Below are 8,294 nucleotides of genomic sequence, written 5' to 3'. Positions count from 1 at the left end.
TATATATATATATTTGCTATACATTAATCTAAAACTAAAAACAAAACTGATTTTCTAAAGAAGTTAAGTTTAGTTAACTTTCATATAATTTGTATAAGGTCAGCTTGTAGTTTATTGCTTTTCAGATTTTTTTAATTGTATTTTTTAAAATAGATTAATTAATTTAAACTTTAAAAAAATTAATGGGTAGATATTAATGGCTATATTAATGTTCAGTAGGGGGACGCAACATATACACTTGATTTTGCATCTGGATGTTATTTAAAAATAATAAACACATGCAGAGATCTAGAATTTTCATGTATGTATTCATTTACATAAATTTATTATATTATTTTACAACTTTTCTAAGGCCAGCTTGAATTGCTTTGTAGATTTTTTATTTTTTGAATAGATTAATTGATTCCAACTTCAGTAGATGAAATCAACATGAATACAAGATTACTCAAATGTTGTGCATATCTTTGAGACAGACTTAACTGATAATTGACAGTTTGTTGATTTTTGTCTGTTTTATATAAATATTTAGAGCATTAAAAAAACATATACAGTGCTGTGAAAAAGATTTTGCCCCTTACTGTTTTTTTTAATGTTTTGCATATTTGTCACACTTGAATGATTCAGATCATCAAGCAAATTTTAATACTACACAAAGATAACCCGAGTAAATACAAAATGCAGTTTTGAAATCAAACTTGTAACAGTTGTTTATATATATTTTTGGTACTTTGTTTTTTAATGTATTTATTTATTTATTTTTGTTGTATGTATGTATGTATAGTGGTGTGAAAAAGTTTTTGCCCCCTTCCTGTTTTTTTAATTGTTTGCATATTTGTCACACTTGAAAGATTCAGATCATCAAACAAATTTTAATATTACACAAAGATAACCTGAGTAAATATAAACTGCAGTTTTGAAATTATGATTTCATTTATTAAGGGAAAAAGGCTGTCCAAACCTGCCTGGCCCTACGTGAAAAATTAATTGCCCCCTAAATCTAATAACTGGTTGTACCACCCTTTGCAGCAATAACTGCAATCAAGCGTTTGCGATAACTGGCAATGAGTCTTTCACATTACTGTGGAGGAATTGTGGCCCACTCTTCTTTGCAGAATTGTTTTAATTCAGGACATTGGAGGGTTTTCGAGCATTATTGGACTGTTTAAGGTCATGTCACCGCATCTCAATCGGATTTAAGTCCGGACTTTGACTTGGCCACTCCAAAACCTTAATTTTATTTTTCTTGAGCCATTCAGAGGTGGACTTGCTGGTGTGTTTTGGATCATTGTCCTGCTGCATAAACTAAGTGCGCTTGAGCTTGAGGTCACAAACTGACGGCTGGACATTCTCCTTCAGGATTTTCTGATAGAGAGCAGAATTCATGGTTCCATCAATTATGGCAAGTCATCCAGGTCCTGAAGCTGCAAAGCAGCCCCAGACCATCACACTACCACCACCATGTTTGACTGCTGGTATGATGTTCTTTTTATGAAATGCTGTGTTGGTTTTACACCAAATGTAAGGGGACACAAACCTTCCAAAAATTTACCCAAAACTCTTTGGGGATAATCAAGATATTTTTTAGCAAATGTGAGACGAGCCTTTGTGTTCTTTTTGGTCAGCAGTGGCTTTTGCCTTGGAACTCTCCCATGGATGCCGTTTTCGCCCAGTCTCTTTCTTATTGTTGAATCATGAACACTGACCTTAATTGAGGCAACATGGCAACTATTTTGTTTATAATGTATTTTTCACTTTCTTTAGATCGCGGCATGATGTGTTGCTCTTTAAGCATGCTTCTCTTTGTCAGACAGGTTCTATTTGAATGATTTCTTGATTCAACAGGTCTGGCAGTAATCAGGCCTGGGTGTGGCTAGTGAAATTTAACTCAGCTTTCTAAAATAATGTAGTTAATCACAGTTCTTTCATGATTTAACAGGAGGGGGCAATTAAATTTTCACGTAGGGCCAGGTATATTTGAACAGCTTTTTTCACTTACTAAATGAAATCATAATTTGATGATCATCGACTGATGCGACAAAGGTTGAACTTTTTGGAAGGTGTGTGTCCCGTTACATCTGGTGTAAAACCAACAAAGCATTTCATAAAAAGAACATCATACCAACAGTCAAACATGGTGGTGGTAGTGTGATGGTCTGGGGCTGCTTTGCAGCAATGCACAGGAGTAAGTCCATCTCTGAATGGCTCAAAAAAAAAAAAAAATTAAGGTTTTGGAGTGGCCAAAACTAGATTTAGGGGGCAATTACTTTTTCACGCAGGGCGAGGCAGGTTTGGACAGCTTTTTTCCCTTAATAAATTGAATAATTATTTCAAAACTGCATTTTGTATTTACTTGCATTATCTTTGTAATATTAAAATTTGTTTGATGATCTGAATCTTTTAAGTGTGACAAATATGCAAAAAAATTTTAAAACAGGACGGGGGCAAAAACCTTTTCACGGCACTGTACATATATATTTAATACACATATTTATGCATACACTCATACACAAAAAATACATTCATTAGTGCCATCTAGTGCTCAGTGACACCTTAATATTCAATCCTACACATAAAGCTTCTAGTTAAAACCAAGAAAAAAATATTTGATAATGATATTGGAGAGCCGTTTTTAGTTTTACAAGCATTCGTTAGTTCCTGATAGCGTGTTGTGGATGTTATGACGGGGCCGCAAAATCAAAATCAGGATAGATTTGGGATCATTCAAAGCTTGATTCATAAATTCAGTTTGTGAAAGAGGAACATTGTGTAGGTGTGTTGTGGAAATCGTACCATTCACACTTTTTGGGTGAAACAACTTGTGTTTGTGCATGTGATCACTTGTGATGCAGTGTTGGCATTTAGTTAGAATAAAAATGAATCATGTCGTTCAATACCAAGAAGGCAGTGAAATGAAATATTGAAAAACATTCTTGGAGCTCAGTTAAGTCAACGTGTTTTTCTGTAACGTGGGGGAGGAAAAGTCAAAGTGAAACAAACAGGACAATCAGCGAGTCATTCTGATCTACCGCTTCATTTCCTCTGAATTTGTGTGTGTGTGGTAGTCAGGAAATATAAAGGCTCTAGTAAAGAGTGTAACAGCACATATGGCACAAATATGGTACACTTTGGTGTCACATTACTTTTTCTTAAAAAAAAAAACATTTGAGGTACAAATCAGGTCGCTGAATCAGGTTGTTTTGTTTTGTTTTTTCCAGTCACTACAGAATGACATTTGGTCACAAAATAGCTAGACCTAAATATATCTGTAAACCATAATTTTGGTAACAGAGTTGAGAACTTTCCAAACCTCATAGGAAATTAATTGACAATCTTTAGATTTTTTCCAGTTGGTTTAAAATTTAAACATTTCCTGGAGGTTAAGCAGGTTTTGTTTTAGTGTTTTTTATTTATTTTTGTTTTTGGTCACACTTTATTTTAAAGTCTGATTCTCGCTATTAACAAACCATTAACTATGACTTTTGCCTCAATAAACTCCTAATTTGCTGCTTATTAATAGTTAGTAAGGTAGTTGTTAAGTTTAGGTATTAGATAGAATTAGGGACATATAATATGGTCATGCAGAATGACCATAATGACCATATTATTTATAAGCTTTATAAGTAGTAATAAACAGCCAAAATGTTAATAATAGGCATGCTAATAACAACTAGTAAATAGTGAGAATTGGTCCCTATACTAAAATTTAAAAAAAAATTTGTATACCCTATTAGTAGAAAGTGTCATCTCTTTTGTAATTCTCTGATACTCTTTTTCCTTGTCTCTACATTCTTGAATGGTATAGTCAGAGTCTCTGGTAGGCCCGGTTTCACTGGTCCCACAGGATTTTGCGTGGTGATGGTGGTTATGTCACCACTTAGTGAAATAAGTGACACTGATGGGTTTGAAATGCACTCTGCGTCCCCATAGAGCTCTCAGCCGCCCATCCACTCCCCCTCCGTGGACCCTCAAGAACCCCCGTAGCCCCTCTGTCATTCAACCGTCTGCTCAAGCTAGTGTTATGTTTCCACATGGCGAAGAGAAGGCCAAGTTCATCGTCAGGAGCACAGCTTGCGGTGTGTGTGTGTGCCACATCCCGTTTGCTTTACGGTGGCCACATTACCACCATCAAAACCTCTTAATCACATTTTAACAACTCAGGCAACACAGGCAGGATCACCTTTCATTCTGATCAGAAAACCCAACATCTTTTAAAGCAGATACATTCACCAGCATGTCTTTATTATACCTGGGAAATAATTTATTTTATGCATGGGAAAGAAACAAAAAACAAACAAACAAAATTAGTTCATACTCAAACTTTGGACCAGAAAGCTATTCTGTTAGGAATTTGGCACTAATATCTAAAATTTCAGATCAACAAAGATCAACAATCTGACTTTGAGTGAAAAGTATCATTTAATTATTTTCAGTGTGGTGGCTAACAATGCCCAGCATGGAAAAAAAAACACCTAGAATTATTATTAGTATTATTACTTTACTTTTACTTTACTTTTAGTCATTTAGCAGACGCTTTTATCCAAAGCGACTTACAAATAAGAAAAAGTAATTAAAACTAAAAGCTAAAACTCTACAAATACTATATATATATACACACACATTTAAAAGCTTTTAAGAAAATAAAAGAAATTAAAATCCTAAAAAAATAACACTGAGGCAAACACACATGCTAAAATAACAACAACTTACTGACACATAGTAAGAAATAGTTTATAAAAACCTGAAACAGAAGTGGAAAGAGGAGAGATAAAAAGCGATACTTATGTCCTTTGCCAGTGTCCCTGCCCGGTGGAGTTGCACGGTAGAGTCGATGGTCTTTACAATTTTATTTTAATAATAATAATAATAATAATAATAATAATAATTCATTTTTAGAGAAAATATACATTTAAAAATGTTAGTGTCAAAATAACTAAACAAATAAACAAACATAAACAAACAAAAATCTGCTCACAGTGTCTCGATGCAGTGTTAAAGTAGCCTATTATTTATACACTATTATAGTTTTAGTATTTTTGTAATTAGTTTTTGTCAATTAAAAAAAAAAAACATCAAAATATTTCTATTTAGCTTAATTTTAGCATTTAAACTTGACCTTTATTTCAGTTAGCTGCCAAGATAACATTTCAAATCAAAACATTTTTTAATCAAATATTTATATTTTATTTCAGCTTTATTTCAATGAACTACAACTATTTTTAATAGTTTTAGTTAAAAATAACAACTATCAATGAAACAACATGTGTAAATATCTGAGATATGATAATGTAATACATTTAGAATTTGGTATGTAACATTACCTTGTATACAGAATTTAGATTTATTTTTATAGTTGTAAATATTTGTGACATGATTGGCGTAAGAAAACAGTATCATCTTAGTGTGTCATAGTGGCATCATTATTTCTTTACATTCTTTCTGATGTAAACACTTTGAGAATTTTTAACTTGCTACTTTGTCTGAAATGCATCATAAAAACTACGGTGACCCAGTAGTGCACAACACAACAAAATCTCCACAGCACAAGAGAAACAAGCCTCAACGCAACAAAATTTCCACAACACAACGAAATTAGCACAACACAACAGAAACATGTGCAAACACAATGTAAACAAGCCGCAACACAACAAAATTAGCACAACACAACATAAACAAACATTTCATTGTGTTATGCACTACTGGTCCATCATTAGCACACAACGGAAACAAGTCACAACACAACAGAAACAAGCCGCAACACAACGGAAATTTTTTTTAACAAAACGGAAACAAACCGCAACACAACGAAATTAGTACAACACAACAGAAACATGTTGCAACACAACGTAAACAAGCCACAACACAACAAAATTAGCACAACACAACAGAAACAAGTCGCAACACAATGGAAACAAGTCACAACACAATGGAAACAAGCTGCAACACAACGAAATTAGCACAACACAACGGAAAAAAGCCATAACAAAACGGAAACAAGCCGCAGCACAACTAAATTAGCACAACACAACAGAAACAAGCCGCAACACAATGGAAACAAGAAGCAATACAACAAAATTATCACGACACAATGGAAAAAAGCCGCAACACAACAGAAACAAGCTGCAACACAACGGAAGTCGCAATACAACGGAAACAAGCCACAATATAACAAAATTACCACAACACAACGGAAACAAGCCACAACAGAAAAAAAGTCACAACACAATGGAAACAAGCTGCAACACAACGGAATTAGCACGACACAACGGAAAAAAAGCCGCAACACAACGGAAACAAGCTGCAACACAACGGAAGTCGCAACACAACAGAAACAAGACGCAATACAATGGAAACAAGTCACAAAACAATGGAAACAAGCTGCAACACAACAGAAGTCACAACACAACAGAAACAAGTCACAATATAACAAAATTAGCACAACACAACGGAAACAAGCCACAACACAACAAAATTAGCACAACACAATAGAAACAAGCCACAACACAGTAAAACTAGCACAACACAATGGAAACAAGCCACAACACAGTGAAATTAGCACAACCAAATGTGTTGTTTTGTGGTGATTTTGTTTTGTTGTGGAGATTTCATTGTGTTATGCACTACTGGGTCATCGTAAAAACCACCCCTAACATCTTAGCATCATGCGGCTTCTTGAGAAAAGACAGCTCACATTTTGTTGCTCTAAATGAAGTAGCTGCTCATTTTTTCCCCATGATCTTTGATCTTTGTGGGAAGTGACAGTCGATGAGGTCCACAGGGTCCTGGAATCCCCGTGAGGTTAGGTGCCCAATGTGTGCCTGTCCCATATTGTCATTTTCCATTAGTGCCATTAGATACACATATTAGTGACAGAGCCATTATGAGCGGAGAGAGAGAGACTGACAGAGTGAGAGGGAGACATATGTGTTTAGTCTATGAACAGAGACAGAGGGCTGGAGGCTGGGAGGTGACCTTAATATCGGCTTACACCAACACATGAGGGCGATGCATCACCAGGGGTCTCTCACCGTAACCTTGCAGGACCATAAGGGGTCTCCCCTTAATGCCACCCAAAGCCCCCCTGAACAGTTGCCTTGGCCTTTACATCCTGCACCAGAGCAGAGGGGACTGGCCCTTGGTTTCCTTTCAGCAATAGTACAGTTAAAATTACTAAATAGTGGGCTATATGAACGCCCACTTTAATATCTGTGATTTAAAGGAATAGTTCTGTCATTACTTTCCAAACCTGTATGCTGTTTTTTTTTTTTCAAAGAAAATTTGAAGGAACCACATAGTGACCACATTTGTTATGATCCATAAAAAAACACAACAAAAATATAAAAATGGATAAAAAAACAAACAAAAAATGCATACTTTTTTACTTTTACTAAAATCTAGTATGCAGTATAATATAGGTGAAATTTATGTATCTATATAATTTTTTTATTTATTTATTTAGCTTTTTTTTTTTTTATATTTATTTATATATTTATTTATTTTGCAGCTTTATTTACATTTTGAATCACATGTGGGTTGATAAATAATGACAATTACATTTTTTGTGAAATATATAATATTGATAGAAATCATCGTAATAACAAATCGTAATAACAAACACAAAAACATATTATTTTGTAAAGGTACAGTATAATATAGTTGGAATTTTTGGAATATTTATTTATTTATTTTATTTTTATTTATTATTATTATTTATTTATAGCATTTTTTTGATGTGGTCTTTTGTGCTCCACTAAAACAAAACAAAACAAAAGTGTTTCTGAGTCACATGTGGGTTGGTAATGACAATTCTTTTTTTTTTGTGAAATATAAAATATCAATATAAATTATTTATATTTATTTAAAAAAATTTAATTTATTGAAAAACAAACAAACATATTATTTTGTAAGAGTACAGTATAATATAGTTGAAATTTATATAATTAAAAAAATATTTTATTTTATTTTATTTTATTTTATTTTTTGCAGCTTTAGAGATGTGGTCTTTTGTGCTCCACTAAAATGAAACAACAGTTTTTGAATCACATGTGGGTTGATAAATAATGACTTTTTTTGTGAAATATATGATATTGATAGAAATTATTTATGTAAATGTATTTAAATGATTTGACTTTATTTAAAAACAAACAAACAAAAACATTATCTTGTTTTGTAAGGGTAAGTTGCTCTTTTAGTTGTTCTTTTTCATTCATGCAGATAAAATGAGGGCTTTAGGAAGGTGTCACACATACAAGACAGATATGAAAAAAATATACTCACTTCCTCCCCAACACACACAC

This window comes from Sinocyclocheilus rhinocerous, unplaced genomic scaffold, assembly GCF_001515625.1.
Source record: "Sinocyclocheilus rhinocerous isolate Xijiao unplaced genomic scaffold, SAMN03320098_v1.1 scaffold307, whole genome shotgun sequence".
Classification (NCBI taxonomy): domain Eukaryota; kingdom Metazoa; phylum Chordata; class Actinopteri; order Cypriniformes; family Cyprinidae; genus Sinocyclocheilus; species Sinocyclocheilus rhinocerous.
Note: the sequence above shows the minus strand (reverse complement) of the source record.